At 37.2% G+C, this 21,637-nt stretch overlaps 1 pseudogene; it reads right to left on the reverse strand.

Moving 5' to 3' along the window:
• Positions 1–887: 887 nt before the first annotated feature.
• On the reverse strand, positions 888–21,637 carry LOC120187115 (annotated as a pseudogene).

Genomic DNA, 21,637 nt, shown 5'->3' on the forward strand with positions numbered 1-21,637 from the left:
AAATATCATTATAGAAGGATTTAAACATATTTTTTTTAAAAAGCGCAGATTATAAGAGATCAATTCTTATAGTAATGAGACATAAAAATCATTGAAAACCATATTCATAATCCTAAAAATTACTTTTTTTTAACCGATTATCTATTTTAGTGCACGAACCAACTTACCTTAATAGTTAAAAAATCGTTGTTGTTCTTAGAGGTTATAGGTTCAAGCACCGGCGATTGTAACAGGGTGATTGAACGATCAATGTCAAATGGTTGATTGTATTTAAAACATATATTATTTTTTAATCACCCTAGATTTAAAAAAATACCTATTTTGGTATTTTTTTTACTAAATGAAACTTGTTTTATTAGTCAAATAAAACATACATGTCAATGTTCAAATGAAAATTAGTTCAAATCAGAGGTTGACATACAGAAACACTGTACGTTGAGTTCAACGATGGTGTTGATGTCGAAATTCAGGGTTAGGTTTCGGTGCTTAAATGAAGACATCTAATATTTTCAAGGAGAGAATATATTCGTAAATCGGATACAAAAAATTTAAAACATTAGTTTAGGATAACGATTATCCTAAGATAACAAAGACAAAACCACTAATGCTGACATGGCCATTTTTCATTGAACCATGTCAGCACCTGATGAGAACTGTTGTTGAGGAAGAAGATTACATAATTACAGTGTAAATATGTATATAACAAAGAAGTTTAGAATCATACTCTACACCAATATCCAAGGCTTATCCTACTTCTGTAAAGGTGTTAGCTCTAGATCAAGCAGAATATATGTTAAATGATGTAAAGATTAGAATTTACAATGAATTTGACACTGAATTACAAGTGAAGGTGACCGATACCTTCCCGGCACCCGGCGGAGTCGAACTCATACCCGCCATGGCTTCTCGGTCAAGTCTTTTGAGAAAACGTACCTGAATCTTGACCTATAAGGCAACCAGTCAATGACCTGCAATGGTTTCTTCTTGGATTTGCCATCCATACATTTCTGTATTGAATTGTGGAGCTTCTTGTCGACGTTTCGGAGAACCCAGTTCAGTAGATCGTCGGAGCCGATCGAGGCTTCTTTTGTGAACCTTTCGAGAACTCTGGGTAGAAATACTTTCTTTGACTTCTTAACAACTACATTTGCTTGGAGAAATTCTCTTGTTGCAGCTTCTAGCTCTTCTTTAACATTCGATGCCGTGTAAACTTTTAGCTACAAATTGCAGGTTAGTTTGAATACTGACTTTGAATATTGGGATGAAAATCATTGAAAATCCTACTGCAATACAGTGTAAAAGAGAAGCAGAAATACCACAGGGTCCGAAAAAGCTCCAGTGCAAAGAGCAAAGCAGGCAAGTGGTTGGGAATATGAAAGACCGAATTTCGAACCGATAATTTGCCTTTCTTCACCAGATTTTTTCCTCAAGGCAGTGGAGAGGATGGTCTCTAGCCACTGGTAAAAACAGTTCAAATATGTGAATATCAGGAAACTGGCATTCTGTATATTACTCTTAGATTCCAAATGTTATACCCGTCCGGTTCGAGGTGTATGGAAGCAAAATATCGACTGCTCTATGGCATTTGCACTTATATGAAGCCTGCACTACACAGAAAAACCTATCGATTTCATCATCTGATAGCATATAAAATCATAACGAAAGAATGCCGAAGATGCATCCACTCCAGTATTATTTCCTAAATTGTCTTTGATTTAGATAAAGTAAAGGAATAGTGAAACAAGACCAACGGTCTCAAGGAACCGTGGGGACTTCCATATGCTAAATATGCCTGCACAAGGAACACTTGAGAGTTTATGATAGTAAAAAGAAAGAGACAATCAAGGGGCTGGTAAATAAATTTAAGCTTACATGCGTGACAAGGGCATTGTACACATTGATCCAGAATGCAATTTTGGCATCATATTCCATCTGACTCACTGTCACTTTTTCTAGTTGTTCCACCAGAGCTCTGAAATCGACAAAGTAATGCACGAGAAATAAACACAGCAGAAGTTTTTCTTAAGCATGTTGTGTTTAGGGAAGAGTTTCCAACAAGATTTATGCTGCGATGTGCATCTTACTTTCCTCAAAACACAGTATTTCTCTAACCAACCTGTAGTTACTAATGGCATAAGATGCTCGAGAAAATCGGTTCCTATTAGTTGATATCCAAGATATTTCAACATTGGGTGTGCAAGAGAAATCCTGGTCCTCTTCAATGCCGCGTGTCGAAACGATTTTTTCTTCAAACGGTGAAAAAAGGTGAGATTTTGAAAACCACATCAATTTTTAACTTATTTTGTTCAATTGATTTTTAATTTAAAAACAAATGCGATTTAAAAGACCTCTCGTTCCGAAAATTTTTGAATTTCCTTTACGATCGAAAAATACGGTTTGAAGAGTCGCCACCAATCTTTGATTAGGGTGTGATTGGGCACCCAAAAATGCTTTGTCATTTTAAATAAAAATTAATTTTAATTAAAACAACAAATTAAGGTATGCGTTACCAAAATCTGAGTTCGGGAGTCGGTTACGTGCGGGGAAGGATTGACACCCCCACAACGCCCTAAAACGGTACCTAGTCGATTAATTAATGTCTATGCAATGAACTTTACAAATTCTAATTTAATTTGATTTTTGATCCCATAAAACAAAGATATAAATTTAAAAACATTCAAAAGCACTCAAAATAATTAAATTAAAATTACCAAATCGTTTTAGAAAGATAAAGAATGTTCGATTATTTACAAATATCGAGACCAGATCTTAAAAGTTATAACAACCTTTTCTCGATAAATTTAAATAAACAAACATTTCATTTTCTTTCGTTCCCAAATTTTAGAGTGATGGATCAATTTTTAGGCGTTACTAATGGGATACACTTTTATTTTAAAATCATTAAAAGCGGACCTCAAATCAGTTATGACTGCCCACTTAAAACAATTTTAAATTAAAAGTATATTACCCTTAATCCAATTATGTGGTATGTCGAGTTATGCAAATGAGGCTATCATGTAAATTGTGAAAAAAAGTATGTCACCAAAAATTAATTATACAAAATTAAAAATAACATACAACGTGTCAGGCAAAAAATTATATACATATGTTTTAATTAACAATCATAAATTATTCATATTAACATATTATGTACACATGTGACCTGAATATCATAACATGCTAAACTATAAATTAAAGAAGTGTACATATACACATTAAAAATGACAAAATTAAATAAATGTAAAATTCAACATACAAATCAAAAATAAATTAGGGACTTGAATAAAAACACGCATAAATATAGAGGATTTAACATAAATAATCTAAAAAATTACAACTAAAATTAAAATTGGGAAAACAACGAAATCAGGACAATTATAAAATGACAGAATTTGAAAGCAGTCCTAAAGGTGACTAAAGTGTAAATAAAAGCTAAACCTATGTGGACTAAATACTAATTTTACTCTAAAGTTATAATGGCTAAACACTAATTAATCCTAAAATGTTAATATAAAACCTAAGTAAAACTTAAACCTAAGCTAAACTAAACTAAACTAAACTCTGCCGCTCCTCACGTTTCTTCTTCACTATCCCTTTCTTCTCCGATCGTTCTTCACCAACCTCACGACCACCGCTCAACGGTGACCAGAGAAACTGAAACTAATCCTAAACCAACATATACGCCACGATTTTCCTTAAAGATCATAAATCTGAAACTAAAAGTTCGCTAAATCAACCTCTAGAAGACAAAAAAAAAAGACAGTTCGTATGTCTCTCGAAACCAAACCACCATCGCTCGCCTATAGACGCTTTGACTCGCACTACGCTGGCGACCTACGACAAGGAATCAACGATGAGGTAAAATATCTCACTTTTCCTACTGTTTTTTTACTTACACCACATGCAAACGATCCCTAAATTCTAAGGTTGACGAGGAGGTTGAACCCCAATATTTACTCCGACGAAGCTACCCTACATCGACGAAGAGACCATCCACCATATACATAAATAAACTTCCCTCATTCAAAAGAATCTGCTATGCTGTAAACTGACGACTAAGTAAGTTACGACTAGTGCCAATTTCAATCGAGACCCAAAACAGACATAAATAAAATGAAACTAGCTTATATCTTTACTCATATTTGCTTTAGAACATATTATATTTATTATTTAGAAACATAAATAATAATAATAACCTGTTTATGGACTGTTAGTGTTGCTTTCAAAACTCACTGCTTGTGCTAGTATTGCTCTTGAATTGCGTAGGTAATATTCTGTTTTGTGCCAGTATTGCTCTTGAATTGCGTGGGTGATATTGTTGAAAAGTAAATGATGTGTTGCTTGTTTCCGTTTCCGAAAAATGAATTTTTACACTGCTTTTACATTGTTTTTTAGTTTAGAATCAAGCAGTAAAACCCTTTTCACTTTTTCTTTTTTTTTTCTCTGTTATGTAAAAAACCAATGAAGAAGAGTTTTTTAATCGTGAATCAGAAATAAAAAAAATATCTTCCCCTTGTTCCCCCTTGCTTTCTGCTAAATGCTCTCTAATATCCCCCATCTCTTTAGTTTCCAGTGGTTACCCCATTTTTAGGTAACTTCTAATAACTTGTTAACCCCCATAACTGTTCTTGTTTTCCAGGGAGTATTCACGTGGGTTGGAGGCTTCTCTGCTGGATCATTGGGCTTTCATTGCTTCGGGTCTGCTCTGACTTGGCCCCGGACAAAACCGAACATCTACAGCTGCCCCTCTTTACTCATTGTCGTGCAACGAGAATAGAGCAAAGATCAATAGATGATCAAGTTTGTCCGACCATTAGAACTTCAAAAGATTAATCCGCTTCTCTGCTACTTCAGGATAAGCGAGACTTGAAAATCTTCAAATAACGGGTCTGCTCCCTATTCTTTTAAGGAGTATAAGATTCGAACAATCTTTGGCAAACGTGTCTGCTGCCTATTCATTCAGGGAGTATAAGACTCAAACAATCTTCAACAAACGTGTCTGCTCCCTGTTCATTCAGGGAGTATAAGACTCGAATAATCTTTAACAAACGGGTCCGCTCCCTATTCCTTCAGAGAGTATAAGACTCGATCTTCAATAAACGTGTCCACTCCCTATTCCTTCAGAGAGTATAGGACTCGAACAATCTTCAACAAACGGGTCCGCTCCCTATTCGTTCAGGGAGTATATAACTCGAACAATCTTCATAAAACGTGTCCGCTCTCTATTCCTTCAAAGAGTATAGAACTCAAACAATCTTCAACGAACTTGTCCGCTCCCTATTCCTTCAGAGAGTATAGGACTCAATCTTCATCGAACTTGTCCGCTCCCTATTCCTTCAGAGAGTATAGGACTCAATCTTCAACAAATGAGTTTGCTTCACTACTCTTTCGTGAAGGCTTATAGATTTAATTTCTTCACTGCTCTTTCGTGAAGGCTTAAAATTTACTTATTTTGAAGGTCAAACCTGAAAATTAAACATTATCAATCATGACCATATGCTTGGAAATATTATATTCAAAAATTTAGAATTTGAGAAAATTTCTAAAAATTCATCTCTATCATGAAAACTTGTCTGAAAGCCATTGGATATTTGAATCTGCTTTGACTCAATTTTCGTATGAACATCATTCTTGTCAAAATATCAAGATCAGTTATCTTCATCTCGATGATTCAATATCTTCAATCTTCAACTATCATTAGGAAACCTGCAAATGCTTAAGTCATCATGCAATTATGAGTGTCATGATCCTATTCATGCCTAAATGTATGCAAATATGCAATTTGATGCATTTTCTTCTTCGAAGGAACTCTATCTCCTTTCGATCTTAATGGAACTCGGCTTCATATTGGGCACAGAACGTTTGACCAGTTCACCCCAGTTGACAATCTCAATTCCATATCTCTCGGCTTAACATGACCTTGACTCCTTTCTTTCTTGAAACCCGCCAGTATCCATGACCAACTTCTCGACAAACAACAATCTCTTAGGGTCATCTTTTAATGGCTGAAATTTTCTACGAACTCCAAAGTTTTAGCTTCCCGTAGCCACACAAGCTTACATGTTTAAACCATTGTCAACTTCAGAATACCTGCATTTTCCAAAACCTTTTGCACAATAATACAAAATGATCTCATGTACTTCAAGTTAAGCTATATGTTTTAACTTTTCAAAATAAGATGCTTACAAAAGGGAAACGAACAAGAAAATACATCTCTTTATTTATATAATGCAAAGAATTTTTAGGTAATTTTATGGCAAACTTTTAACTGGAAACAGTAAAAGAACAAAAGAGTAGGCGTCTTCAAATATCAATAATGCAAATGCTTTTGAACTGGCACGTCGTTAGAATGTCTCGAGTGTAGCTTCTGTCAAAAAGATCTCCAAAATTGTGATACTTAAGAGTATGGAGCTACTTCTAAACTCCCAAATCTCTATCATTGGATGCCCTAAACCAGTATTAAATCTCATGTGCATTCAATTTCTCTTGGTTATTTCAATCGAGACTCAATAATATTTAGTCTCATTTCTGATCACCAACTGCCATTATTACTATCCATATCAGGAGCTCTTTCCACTTCCAAAATTGATTCAGAACCTCCACCACGCACGAATTATGAATTTCAAACTCAACTCAAGTCGCCCTTTGCGGGTTTTCAACTTGAGACCTCATTTGGTTCCAAGAAGCCCTTTTCAGGTTTTCTTCTTGAACCCTCATTTTATTTCTCTTTTTTTCATTTTTCTCTTTTTGTTTTTCTCTTTCATTTTTCTTCCATTTTCCATTTTTTCTTTTTTTTTTCTTTTCGTTTTTTCCATCATTTTTCTTTTTTCTCATTCATTTTTTTCTTCTTTTTCTTCTTCTCATTTTTATTATTATTTTTTTTCATTTTTTCATTTTTTTCATTTTTTCATTTTTTCATTTTTTCATTTTTTCATTTTTTCATTTTTTCATTTTTTCATTTTTTCATTTTTTCATTTTTTCATTTTTTCTCTTTTATTTATTCTTCAAGCGAAATATCTCTTAACAACGTCGGAATTCACTGGATATGGTAATTCTGATCCGTCCATTTCAGTTAGGACTAGAGCTCCTCCAGAAAAGGCTTTCTTGACAACATAAGGTCCTTCCCAATTGGGCATCCATTTTCCTCTGAAATCCTTATGAATAGGCAAAATCCTTTTAAGCACCAAATCTCCCTCATGGAATTCTCGAAGGTGAACTTTCTTACCATGTGCCCGTATCATACGTTTTTGGTACATATGACCATGACAAATAGCTTTCAATCTCTTTTCTTCAATCAAATTCAACTGGTCATACCTAGCCTGGACCCATTCTATCTCATCGAGCTTTACTTCTGACAAAATCCGAAGTGAGGGAATTTCCACCTCAATAGGTAAGACAGTTTCCATCCCATATACCAGAGAAAATAGAGTTGCCCTAGTTGACGTTCATACAGAAGTTCGATAGGCAAACAGAGTAAATGGCAACTTCTCATGCCAATCTTTATAGGTCTCAGTCATCTTCTCTATGAGCCTTTTGATGTTCTTATTAGCCGCCTCTACTGCCCCGTTCATCTTTGGGCGATAAGTGGTGGAATTAAGATGCTTTATTTTGAACTGTTTACAGACCGAGTCCATCATCTTATTGTTTAAATTCAACACATTATCGGAGATAATCCTCTCTGGTAAACCATATCTACAAATGATCTCCTTCTTTAAGAATTTACATATTGTAGACTGGGTAACATTTGCGTAAGAAGTCGCTTCTACCCACTTGGTGAAATAATCTATGGCTACCAGAATGAAGCGATGACCATTTGAAGCTTTGGGTGAAATTTGTCCAATAACATCCATGCCCCACATTGAGAATGGCCACGACGCTGTCATTACGTGCAACGGATGAGGAGGAGTATGTATCCTATCTCCATAAATCTGACATTTGTGACATTTTCGGGCATAATTGATACAGTCTGTTTCTATAGTTGACCAATAATACCCAAATCTCATAATCTGCCTAGCCATAGTATGCCCATTAGTATGGGTACCATATATTCCCTCATGCACTTCTTCAAGAATCAATTTGGCTTCTTTCGCGTCCACACATCTTAACAAGACCTGATCCAGACTTTTCTTGTATAGAGTCTTACCATCAAGCACATACCCTGATTCCATTCTTCTAATGGTTCTCTTATCATTCTTAGTAGCATGTTCTGGATAACTCTGATACCTTATATATTGCAAGATATCATAATACCAGGGGTTTCTATCTTCTTCCTCTTCAATATTAAAACAATGGGCTGGATACTCATAAGCCTTCATTTCAATGGGCATCATATTTGAATACTCGCTCATCTTAAACGATGCTGCCAGTGTGGCTAAGGCATCTGCCATTTGATTCTCTTCTCTGGGGAGGTAATTGAAAGTTACTTCATCAAATTCTTCAACAAGTTCCATAACTAACTTACGGTATTCTACAAGCTTGGGATATTTTGTCTCCCATTCTCCTCTGAGCTGGTATATTACCAAAGTTGAATCTCCATACACCTTGAGCATTTTTACTTTGCGTTCAACAACAGCTCTAAGACCCAGAACACAAGCTTCATACTCGGCCATATTGTTAGTACAATCAAAATTAAGCCGACTGGTGAAAGGATAATGTTCTCCCTCTGGTGAGACCAAAATTGCCCCGATTCCATGTCCCATGGCATTTGAAGCACCACCGAAGTTCAACTTCCAATATTTACTAGTGGATGACACTGCTTCTTCTACCGAAATAGCCATTAAATCCTCATCTGGGAAATCAAAGCTCAATGACTCATATTCTTTCGAAGCCCTGCTTGCAATGAATTCCGCTATAACACTTCCTTTAATTGTTGTTTGGTTTACATACTGGATGTCAAACTCGGATAATAAGATCTACCAACGAGCTAATCTTCCAGATAATGCAGGCACACCCATTAGATATTTCAAGGGATCAAGCTTGGATATAAGCCAAGTAGTATGATACAACATATATTGCCTAAGCCTTCGGGTAGCCCATACTAAAGCGCAACACAACTTTTCAACGGGTGAGTATCTTATCTCATATTCAGTGAACTTCTTGCTGAGATAATAGATAGCCCTTTCTTTCTTCTCAGTTTGGTCACGTTGCCCCAGCATACACCCCATTGAATTTTCATAAACTGACAAATAAAGAATCAAGGGTTTGCCTGAGATAGGTGGCACTGAGATTGGAGTGCTCGACAAATATCTTTTCACTACTTCAAAAGCTCTTTGACAATCCTCACTCCATTCCCCTGAGTTATTCTTGCGAAGAAGGCGGAATATGGGATCACATTTTTCCGTCAGCTGTGAAATAAACCGAGCTATATAGTTTAATCTCCCCAAAAATCCTCTGACTTCTTTTTGTGTTCGTGGGACTGGCAAGTCTTGAATAGCCTTTACTTTATCTGGGTCTATTTCAATTCCTTTTTGGCTTACTACGAATCCCAATAACTTCCCAGATGTCACCCCAAAAGTACACTTATTTGGGTTGAGTTTTAGCTGGCATCTTCTTAGTCTTTTAAAAAGCTTTCTCAATTTCCCAATATGTTCTTCCTCTGTCTTAGCTTTGACAATCATATCATCAACATAAACTTCTATCTCTTTATGCATCATGCCGTGAAATAACATCACTATGGCCCTTTGATATGTTGCCCCGGCGTTCTTCAATCCAAACGGCATTACTTTATAACAAAACGTTCCCCACATGGTAACGAACGTCGTTTTTTCCATATCTTCAGGGTTCATCTTAATTTAATTGTAGCCAAAGAAACCATCCATAAAAGAGAACAAAGAATTTCCAGCAGTATTATCCACTAGCATGTCTATATGTGGCAAAGGAAAATTATCTTTTGGACTAGCTCGGTTGAGATCCCTGTAGTCGACACACATTCGAACTTTCCCATCCTTCTTCGGTATTGGGACAATATTCGCCACCCATTCAGGATATTTGGCCACTTTAAGAAACCCGGCATCAAATTGTTTCTTTACTTCCTCTTTAATCTTGAGCAGCATCTCGGATCTCATTCTTCTCAGTTTTTGTTATGCCGGTTTATATTCAGGCTTTATTGGCAGTTTGTGAACAACCAGTTCTGTATCTAAACCCGGCATATCTTCGTATGACCAAGCAAACACATCTTTGTATTCTTGAAGCAATTCTATCAAATCATGTTGACCTCCAACTGACAGAGTGATACCAATCTTTACTTCTATCTTATCATCATCTGTCCCCAAATTCAAAATCTCGGTAGGCTCTTTATGAGGCAGAATCTGCTTATCTTCATTCTCCACCATTTTCAGCAATTCAGAAGGTAGTTCACATCTCTCATCATCATCACAATCCTCGATTTCTCCTTGACATATAGGCTTCTCGAAATCAATCTCCGGGTCAGGGTCATTGGCATTCAAAGAGAAGATATATATACATATATACATATGGGAGGATCTTTTCCCATATAAATAAATAGAAATAAATAAATACATACATATATACAACAAAGAAAGAATGAATGAAATACATGAGAGAATGTTTGCCATTTGGAGCTAACAGAATGCATCTTTTATTGAAAGCAAGAAAAAATAAACAGCTTAACCCTTTACATAAAATCACCTATTGCCCCAGGGTATGAACAACAGGGAGAAAGTTCCAGTGCATTACTCTGTAAAAGATTTGAAAACTACAGGCAGTTCTTCCGCGGTCCAATTGTCCAACACGAAGCCCGACGGTGCAGGATAAATACCCATAGCTCTCATTTCCTCAAATTCATCATCAGTTATAACGTTAATGCCTAAATCTCCCAAGGCATCCTCAACCATCACCTCAGTGTTCCTTGAATTCCCTTGAAACATATGTCCCCCAGATATGAAAAAGCTGCTCAACGGCGGGAAGATCATGGGTTCCCAGCTAAGGTCTTCACCAGCCAATCTGGCCTTTCTCATTTCATGACCCTTCTTAATTCCCCTCAGCTTATCCCTCGGAGTTGGCTGATACCCCAAACCAAATCGATCTCTTTTAGTAACAGGGTATATTGGATTCACTGGTCCCTTGTAACTGACTTCCTAACCTTTTCCCAACTTTTGCTCCTCTTCCAAGGGTCAGCTTGAGTCCCATTTTGGTACAATTTGATAGTCTAGGCTTTGGTATCTTCCTACCTTCAGCCACAAACGTAGCATTGACAAACTCCAACGATCTGAAAGAACACTCGAACGCTTGCTCATCCACTTCAATGTACGGAGCAGTAGTAGAAACAAAAGTAATAATGTCCTCTTCAGCATGAATACATACCAACCTTCCATCAATCACAAATTTCAGTCTCTGGTGCAATGTGGACAGAACTGCACCGGCCTGATGAATCCAAGGCCTTCCCAACAAACAATTGTACGTAGGCATAATGTCCATTACGAGAAATTCCACTTCATAAGTTGCTGGACCAATATTCAGAGGAACATCAATCTTGCCCAACACTTCTCTTTTAGTCCCATCGAAAGCTCGAACCATACTTTGACAGGTTCTCATAAGTGTACTATCTAATGGAAGCTTCTTTAGAGTCACTAAGGGCATCACTTTCAAAGCTGAACCATTATCAACCAAGACCCGGGACAACACATACCCTTTACATTTAACTGTGATGTGCAAAGCCTTCTGACTACCAACCATCCCAGAAGGGATTTCATCCTCAGAAAAAGATAAAAAATTATCAGCTTGTACATTGGAAACTAACCGATCCAACTTCTCAATGGGAAACTCTTTCGGAACAAAAGTCTAGTTCAAAACCTTTAACAGAACATTCTTATGGGCCTCTGAACTCAAAAGTAATGATAAAACAAAAATACGGGCAGGCAACTTGTGTAACTGTTCAACAACACTGTACTCACTGTGTTTCAGAAATTTCAAAAATTCTACCGCTTCACTCTCGGTTACCGGTTCATTGATAACATGCTTATCTTCTTCTATCTGCACATCAACATTTTTCCCTTATCAACTGCAACCTTCTTCTCAGACTCTTTAGGTGGATTAAGAGAATAACACCTACCGCATCTAGTAAAGCGTCCCACCTCATCTACTTCCTCATTCTCTTTTGTTACATCTCCCATCTGGCAATCATATCTCCAAGGCACTTGTTTATTATCCCGATATGGGAATGGAGATGGAGGTGTAATAACTACTTTCGGGACTACCTTATCAGCAACTCGATTCTTGGGAGTAATAATTAGGGGACAACTGGCATTGTATACCCCTTTAGACGATCCTTCTGAAGCGCAAACTTCTGCTTCCTCTTCTTTAGCAATATCTCTAAATAACTCAATTTCTTTACTGTCCATCATGTCTTGTACCAAAGATAGGAAGTCAGGACATTGCTGAATATTGTGTCCTTCACTGTTATGATACTGACATACCTCTCCACTGTTAAACTGTTCACACATCAAACTGGGCTTCAACAATCCTACCTTGACCATCTGGCACCACACCCAACTCATGGGTGATACTACCTCACTAACATTCCTTACAATTCTCTTTCCTTTCTCTTCAGTAATTGCGTTAACTCCTGCCCCTGTATGGCTTGGCAACGGATTCTGAGCTATATTCGGCTGCTCACTGTCACCAAAGTTGATGACATTCCTCGTTCTCAAAGCTTGGACAACCTTCTTAAAAGTAGTACAATTCTCAATGGAATGCCCAGGGTTCCCTGCATGGTACTCACATTGAGCACTAGCATCATACTATTTGGGAAAAGAAGGTTGCATTGGTGTCACGTGATACGACAAAACCACATGTCGATCATACAAAATATGAAACAATTCCTTATAAGTCATCGGAATTGGATCAAATTGAGGCCTCTCTCTCCTCTGGTCCCTTGCCCCTTGTCTATTGTCATTTTGTGTTGATGACCCTACTCCTTGAGGACGAGAAACAGTGATGTTATTAGAATCGTACTGCCTCACATTACTGACTTCGTTTTCCTTTTTCCTCATTGGTGGCCTCTTACTAGACTCTCCTCCCTCGAGCTTCCCACTCTTAACAGCCATTTTAATCATTTCTCTCGCCGTAACTACATCAGCAAAACTTCGATAAGGATTACCGATAAGATGCGAGAAAAAAGGAGCCTTTAAGGTGTTGACAAAAAGCATATTTGTTTCCTCCTCTTCCAATGGCAGGTGGACTTGCACCGCTACATCTCTCCATCTTTGAGCATATTGTCTAAAACTCTCGTTAGACTTCTTTTCCATTCCTTGCAACATCATCCTGTTAGGTCTAACATCTTTTACATGTTTGTATTGCTCAAGAAATGACTTAGCCAAGTCTTTCCACGATTTAATATTAGCTCTACTCAGCTGGTTATACCACCGGATTGCGGAGCCAGTTAAGCTTTCCTGAAAGTAGTGTATCAACAATTGATCGTCCCCTATGTATCCGGTCATCTTCCTACAAAATATCGTGATATGCGCAGAGGGACACCTAGTACCATCAAACTTCTCAAATTCAGGAACTTTAAACTTTGGAGGTAAAACCAAATCCGGAACTAGACTTAATTCCTTTGCGTCGAATCCATAGACACTAGTATCTTCCTTCATGGCTCTGACTTCTCTTTCTAGCTGTTTCTCTTTCTCTTCCAACGGATTGTTTTGGTCCTTCTTGGCTTCTTCATCAAGGTCCGGAACTTGATGATATTGATGTTCTTCCTGATATGAACTAGATCCAGGCTGTACGTTAACAGAAGCACCGATTGGATTAATGTGCACCTTTCCGACATGTGCAGGGGTCCCTTAAACGTTCTGAGATTGTTCTGGGGTTAATACTGGATGATGAAGTGGGTCCTCAGTTACACCTTCTGGCATAGGGCTTTTCCCATGTTTTGGATTTCTTCTTTCCAACATACTCGCAAACTTGGCAAACATCTCTTTTTAGGCATTCATCATATCTTCTTGTATTTTCTTGATATTATCTTGTAACTCCAACTGAGCCTTCTCAATTTGGGCAAGTTTGTCTTCCATAACTTTCTTCCTAGTTCTGTAGATATGCTTGGGATTTTCCAGTATTACTCTGTCACAGAGTTATTTTGTTAACATTATTGTTTATTAAAGAATATGATTTATATGATTATGAATGAATAAAATGTGATGCAAAAATTTAAATGTACTAAAATGCATATGCAAAATGCAGGGTGTTGATCTTGGAACGACTCCTTAGAACAACTCTTTATATTAGAACGACGTTCAATTACAAAGTTGAAACACATCACAAATAAATCTGCATTATCTCTCCTATTTCCTGTACATGTGCAAGTAACTACACGATCTTCTGGTTTTCTTCAGCCTCGGGATCCAGTTCTTCAGTCACATCAGTAGCTTCCTCGGATAAAATGACCAAATATTGAGCTATTCTCCGCGCGTGTCATAGGTAACAAGCAATAAGGTCTTCTCTTTGCTTAACTCTCACCTGAGCTCGCTCCCATCGAAAATGCCATTGTATATCCCCCTCATAAGGAACTATCGATAGCTCACTCACTTTTTTTTTAGACTTTCAACTTCCCCACGGCTTGAGCTACATTCCCTGCTTCGGTATCGTCGTAACGCAGTCTCTAAATTTGAAATTTTCTCCTTCAACTTCTCATTCTGGGCTTGACTCTCTTGTAACTGTTGCTCTAAAGAATCCTTTTCTTTCGATAAAATCTTCACTTGGTGCCTGCCTTGTTTGAGCTCTTCTTGACTCTCTCCGACTACTCTCTTGAGGCTCGCCACCTCTTGCCTCAATTCAACAGACTTACTCGAGCTAGAACCTACCTGAGCTTTTACCATTTGCTGATAAGTTGACCGAAGATCGTCAAAATCTAGCCGAAGTTGCTTCTCTACTTTTTCAATTCGATCTGCTCTACTCTTTTGAATGTCAATCTCCAATCCCTTTTGATACACTTCATCTTCTAGCTTCTGCAAAGTCATTCTCCATTGTCTCCGTTCTGCTTCGAAATCGTGCTTGGCTAATTCTAATAGAGATGGCACCACTCTCAACTGTTCCTCCACCGGCTGAATATTTTCAGGATTCACTATCGGGATGTTGTCGTTTACTCGACCGCTTCACCACTGCTCGTACTCTTGAGATAACTCGAGATCATAGGTGAACAAAGTCATGCGACGAGTTTGCTTCCAGGCCTCAGTAACCCCTTTAACTTTACCCTTATATTGATCTCATTCGAATGCAAAATCCGATCCTACCAAGTCCCACGTGGCTGGAATGAACTACCTCGATCCATACTGTCTGGAAACTATTAGCGGTGCATACCCAACAGAACCCCATATACCTGGAAAAGGAACCCAATCTCGCTCTCCACATCGGTAAAGTATATCCGAAGAGGTATTCCACAAAGCTTGCCACAAAATATCTCCATCTCTGATATCCTTGAAGATGACCATCCATTTTTCTTCGGTGAAGCCCCCAGACCATTCTTTAGAAAGAAAATCTTTCAAAGGCGAAAACCCCCTTAGAAACACTCGTCCTGGTACTCTTTCAACATGTTTGAAATGACTCAGAATCCACACTAGCAGTAAAGGCGCACATCCTATAAAGCGTCCTTCTCCCTCGCGCCTACAAGAACTCAAAGACCAGAATGTCTCATCTAAAATGGCTGAAACAGGATCCACGTGCTTGTCTAATCTTTCAAACAGGTCAACGACTGATACGTCTACATATCCTAGCACCTTTGGAAAAATAACGAGCCCATAAATCCCTAAAGCAAACAAGTCAAGATTCTTTCTCTTATCAGGGTGATGATCAATTACTTCTTTCAAAGCAGCCCAAGAGATACACTCACTGTCTCCCTTTTTCTTAATGTTTCTGATTACCCAATCTTCACTCATTCCGGTCATCAATAGTAATTTCTTCTTAAACGAAGGAGTGACTGGCAGCTTGATATATACTCTATCCATCTGGGACCTCGAACAACAGACCAAAGCTTGATACTCCTCTATTGTTGGTGTCAGATCCACTCTACCAAATGTGAAACAACTATAAGTCGGGTTCCAGAACTGTACCAATGCTCTAAACATATTTCGGTCAATAGGAACATCCAGAAGATAAGGAATATCGCCGTACAACTGATAAAACATCTCCTTATCGGCTACTGTCCATCTTCCCCATATCTCCTTTAGCTCACTTAGATTATTCTGACGCACGTTGATGTGAGTATAATCAAATAACTCCGACACGTATCCAGGCATCATGCTATCCCCATTGGTCAGTTGGGACTGTTCCGACCACCTCAGAACATCGGCATTGTCCTCAACCTCTTTCTGAACCGTTCGTTCCATATTACTGGCCTTCTATATGGACATCGATCCCAAATCAACACCATGTAATGGATAGTGCAATGCAAAACAGAAAAGAAACAAGAAAAAGACAACAAGAGATCGGTTAGCAAACATAAAGCAATTAAGTCGGGATAATAATTTGTTCAAGAATCCTACCCACATGCTGGCTACCCAATCATGCTTTATCAGATCCTACCCAACATGATATCTACCCCCATGCTTTGTTATTCATAAAAATAAATCCTAATCGCATGATATCTAATTCGCATGCTTATTCAAAAAATAAACCTAACCGCATGATATCTAGTTCGCATGCATTTATTCGAAAAAACGAAAATAAATGACTCAAAAAAGCTTTTCCTTGTGTACCCTCCTCACGGGATTCTTAAGGTTCGAGTTTGGCTCAACCTAAGTTCGGGCTCTATATTTATTATATGCTGGGTTCGGTTCTAAAGTAATAGGTTCTCGAATTGTCCTTGTCGGTGCCCCCTTGGGCTGCCGAACCCTTAATCCTGGCCTATCACAGGCTTTAGGGGATCGAGTTCAATTTTGAGGGAACACACCTCCTTATGTCTATGCGGAGGTGATTACCATCACGAGGACCATAAGGCGTGAGCTCCAGGAGCGATCCACTATCCCATGCGGAGGTGAAAACCACACGAGGGCATAGTCTCTCACTCCTACTTAATTAGGACGGAGCGGGGTTTTAGCTCATGTCATGAAAATGCAACTGTGCAGTGTGTGAGGAAAAGCGAAAAAACACAATAAAAACACTCAAAATTTCCTAAATTCACACAATTAATCTGAAATCATTAGCAAACAAATTAGTACAACTATTTAATTGTTAATAGAATTAAATTAAATATATATATATATATATATATATATAAACAAAACTTATTAAAAACCAAACAAGGGATCAAAAATCAAATTAAAACGAATTTGTAATTTTCAATTGCAAAGACAATTAATTAATCGACTATTGGCTTGACTCTCTAAAAAAAGTCCCCAGCGGAGTCGCCAAGCTGTCGAAACAATTTTTTCTTCAAACGGAGGTGAGATTTTGAAAACCACATCAATTTTTAACTTATTTTGTTCAATTGATTTTTAATTTAAAAACAAATGCGATTTAAAAGACCTCTCGTTCCGAAAAATTTTGAATTTCCTTTACGATCGAAAAATACGGTTTGAAGAGTCGCCACCAATCTTTGATTAGGGTGTGGTTGGGCACCCAAAAATGCTTTGTCATTTTAAATAAAAATTAATTTTAATTAAAACAACAAATTAAGGTCTGCGTTACCAAAATCTGAGTTCGGGAGTTGGTTACGTGTGGGGAAGGATTGGCATCCCCACAACGCCCTAAAACGGTACCTAGTCGATTAATTAATGTCTTTGCAATGAACTTTACAAATTCTAATTTAATTTGATTTTTGATCCCATAAAACAAAGATATAAATTTAAAAACATTCAAAAGCACTCAAAATAATTAAATTAAAATTACCAAATCGTTTTAGAAAGATAAAGAATGTTCGATTATTTACAAATATCGAGACCAGGTCTTAAAAGTTATAACAACCTTTTCTCGATAAATTTAAATAAACGAACATTTACTTTTCTTTCGTTCCCAAATTTTAGAGTGATGGATCAATTTTTAGGTGTTACTAATGGGATACACTTTTATTTTAAAATCATTAAAAGCGGACCTCAAATCAGTTATGACTGCCCACTTAAAATAATTTTAAATTAAAAGTATATTACCCTTAATCCAATTATGTGGTATGTCGAGTTATGCAAATGAGGCTATCATGCAAATTGTGAAAAAAAGTATGTCACCAAAAATTAATTATACAAAATTAAAAAATAATATACAACGTGTCAGGCAAAAAATTATATACATATGTTTTAATTAACAATAATAAATTATTCATATTAACATATTATGTACACATGTGACCTGAATATCATAACATGCTAAACTATAAATTAAAGAAGTGTACATATACACATTAAAAATGACAAAATTAAATAAATGTAAAATTCAACATACAAATCAAAAATAAATTAGGGACTTGAATAAAAACACGCATAAATATAGATGATTTAACATAAATAATCTAAAAAATTACAACTAAAATTAAAATTGGGAAAACAACGAAATCAGGACAATTATAAAATGACAGAATTTGAAAGCAGTCCTAAAGGTGACTAAAGTGTAAATAAAAGCTAAACCTATGTGGACTAAATACTAATTTTACTCTAAAGTTACAATGGCTAAACACTAACAAATCCTAAAATGTTAATATAAAACCTAAGTAAAACTTAAACCTAAGCTAAACTAAACTAAACTGAACTCTGCCGCTCCTCACGTTTCTTCTTCATTATCCCTTTCTTCTCCGATCGTTCTTCACCAACCTCACGACCACCGCTCAACGGTGACCAGAGAAACTGAAACTAATTCTAAACCAACATATACGCCCCGGTTTTCCTTCAAGATCATAAATCCGAAACTAAAAGTTCGCTAAATCAACCTCTAGAAGACAAAAAAAAGACAGTTCGTATGTCTCTCGAAACCAAACCACTATCGCTCGCCTCTAGACGCTTTGACTCGCACTACGCTGGCGACCTACGACAAGGAATCAACGATGAGGTAAAATATCTCACTTTTCCTACTGTTTTTTTACTTACACCACATGCAAACGATCCCTAAATTCTAAGGTTGACGAGGAGGTTGAACCCCAACATTTACTCCGACGGAGCTACCCTACATCGACGAAGAGACCATCCACCATATACAAAAATAAACTTCCCTCATTCAAAAGAATCTGCTATGCTGTAAACTGACGACTAAGTAAGTTACGACTAGTGCCAATTTCGATCGAGACCCAAAACAGACATAAATAAAATGAAACTAGCTTATATCTTTACTCCTATTTGCTTTAGAACATATTATATTTATTATTTAGAAACATAAATAATAATAATAACCTGTTTATGGACTGTTAGTGTTGCTTTCGAAACTCACTGCTTGTGCTAGTCTTGCTCTTGAATTGCATAGGTAATATTATGCTTTGTGCCAGTATTGCTCTTGAATTGCGTGGGTGATATTGTTGAAAAGTAAATGATGTGTTGCTTGTTTCCGTTTCCGAAAAATGGATTTTACACTGCTTTTACATTGTTTTTTTAGTTTAGAATCAAGCAGTAAAACCCTTTTCACTTTTTTTTTCTCTGTTATGTAAAAAACCAATGAAGAAGAGTTTTTTTAATCGTGAATCAGAAATCAAAAAAAAATATCTTCCCCTTGTTCCCCCTTGCTTTCTGCTAAATGCTCTCTAATATCCCCCCTCTCTTTAGTTTACGGTGGTTATCCCATTTTTAGGTAACTTCTAATAACTTGTTAACTCCCATAACTGTTCTTGTTTTCCGGTGAGTATTCACGTGGGTTGGAGGCTTCTCTGCTGGATCATTGGGCTTTCATTGCTTCGGGTCTGCTCCGACTTGGCCCCGGACAAAACCGAACATCTACACCGCGTTTGGGAAGTACAACCTTAGTTGATGACCTTGACAACAAAGGCCATATATTTTTCTCAGAATTCGAAGATGTTTCACTACAAAGTCCACAATATACTGCTGCCATACATCTGACCATCTCCTCCGACAGCTTGCTTGGACATTGATGCAGATGATCTTTCAGAGTTTGCAACACTGAGGTTTTTTTCCATAACTTGAATCTTTTCATGAACCTGGAAAATGCATGGAATAAGAACATCCGGACAACATACATGAATGGCGATATATGACGGATAAGCCATATGATGCACACAGTAATAAACAAAATCAGTAGTCCTTAACTAGGTGTGAAGATGTCCTGTCAAATAGAATGTCGGTTTTTATACAAAACTGTGAAGCATCAATGCTTATAGAGATCCTTTTCCCAGAGTCATTCGTGGAAACTAGAGCTTGCCAAGGTCTGAGAGGGAACTTTTTCGAAGAACAAAATGCACTTGAAATAATACTCGGATGTTTCCTTGATGTATGCTTCATATGGGCAGGAGAGGCCTTGCCTGAGCTCTGCTCAGAAGGTTACCGACTAACGCAATTGTCAAAAATATTTCTGTAGAGAGAGAGCACTTGCTGCTCAAGGTTTGCGTCCTCTTCCTTATGTAACTCGATCTCTGCTATCAATTCCTTTGTCTGAAATTAACCAGTAGTTGTCAAGTTATTTTCAGCCTTTTCCATAACTCACATGCTGAACGTTAAACAAAGCACACACCTTTACATTGCAAGTCAAACAATGTGGGACTTTCTTGTTTGATTAAACAAATATCGGAGAAAAAACATCACAATATTTGCCGAGGATCGGTTTTCATCAGCAACACAGAAATAAAGTTACCTGTGTATTGAAATGCCTGTGTCCTGGAGACAAAGTGCTTGAAGCCCGCCCCATCGCTCTCTCGAGCATAAGTCGCATAGATTTTTCTTGTTGCAAACGTGATTGCAGCAGTTCTATCTGAAAATGGGAAAACCATGATTATGCTATTGTTGAAACATATGCAGCAAAGAGATATATTATACATCTATTCAGCATTTAGAAGCCATTGATTCATTGTTTATGTGCACATGGAAAGTCTCTCATAGAATACATATAGGGTCATTATCCATTTACTGTCCCAAAAGAAGCAGAATTAAAAGGGTTTGGCCTTTCAGATTCTGCATAATTTAGCACTAAGTTAATACACATTGATTCATCTCTGCCACATTTATCAAAGGAAAACATATAATTTCAAGGCTTACGTCTTTCTCTAATGAGGCTCACTGGTTCAACGATGTAATCTTGTTGCTATAAGCAGAGCTGTCATGAAGAGGACTTCGAGTCCTGTAAACTCTTGTCGATAATGGAGATGCCTGCATCTTTTCATATTTGAAAATACAATAAAAGGGTAAACCACAGATGAAGAAGTATTCAAAATTCTTATTCATAATTCTAAAATGAAAGAATTGGAAAAGCTTGAAGCCAGAAAATGTATCCTCACATGTAGTACATTCTGCTCTTTCTTAGCATTATGCGAAACTCGTCTCTCGAAACACCGATATTTCTGTCAGACGCACTGAAAGAAAAACAAGATCCCAAGTCTTCCACTTGCTTATCAAGTAAAAGCAATACCATAGAGAATTGAAAAAGAAGGTTACCTCTTGGAACGCCTATGTTGAGCCTGAATATGTGGATTTGGTGACCAAGAAGAATCTTCAGTCTCTTTCTTTCTTCCTCCTGCTGTTGCAGCTCCTTCTTCCTGATCTAA

Source organism: Hibiscus syriacus, unplaced genomic scaffold (assembly GCF_006381635.1).
Source record: "Hibiscus syriacus cultivar Baekdansim isolate YM2019G1 unplaced genomic scaffold, ASM638163v2 tig00113722_pilon, whole genome shotgun sequence".
Taxonomy (NCBI): Eukaryota; Viridiplantae; Streptophyta; class Magnoliopsida; order Malvales; family Malvaceae; genus Hibiscus; species Hibiscus syriacus.